The sequence below is a fragment of the Felis catus genome, chromosome B3 (assembly GCF_018350175.1).
Source record: "Felis catus isolate Fca126 chromosome B3, F.catus_Fca126_mat1.0, whole genome shotgun sequence".
In the NCBI taxonomy this organism is placed as follows: domain Eukaryota; kingdom Metazoa; phylum Chordata; class Mammalia; order Carnivora; family Felidae; genus Felis; species Felis catus.
The window spans coordinates 10,055,074-10,055,425 of NC_058373.1; positions in this window are offsets into that span (position 1 = coordinate 10,055,074).

Below are 352 nucleotides of genomic sequence, written 5' to 3' on the forward strand. Positions count from 1 at the left end.
TTGATCTCATATATTCTTTCCTTATAGTCATAGCCTTGATTAAGAAATGAAGACCCCAGAGGGTGCCTGGGTGGCTCAGTTAGTTGAGCGTCTGACTTCGGCTTAGGTCATGATCTCTCAGTTCATGGGTTTAAGCCCCACATTGGGCTCTCTGCTGTCAGTGCAGAGCCTGCTTCAATCCTAGGTCCCTCCCTCTCTCTGCCCATCCCCCGCTCATGCTCTCTCTCATGCTCTCTTTCTCAAAAATAAAGTAAAATTTTACAAAAAGAGAAAAGAAATTAAGATCTCCAAAGAGAAAATACATCTGAAGATTTCCCTACTGTTATTTGAAGGAATGAGGTAATACAATTAC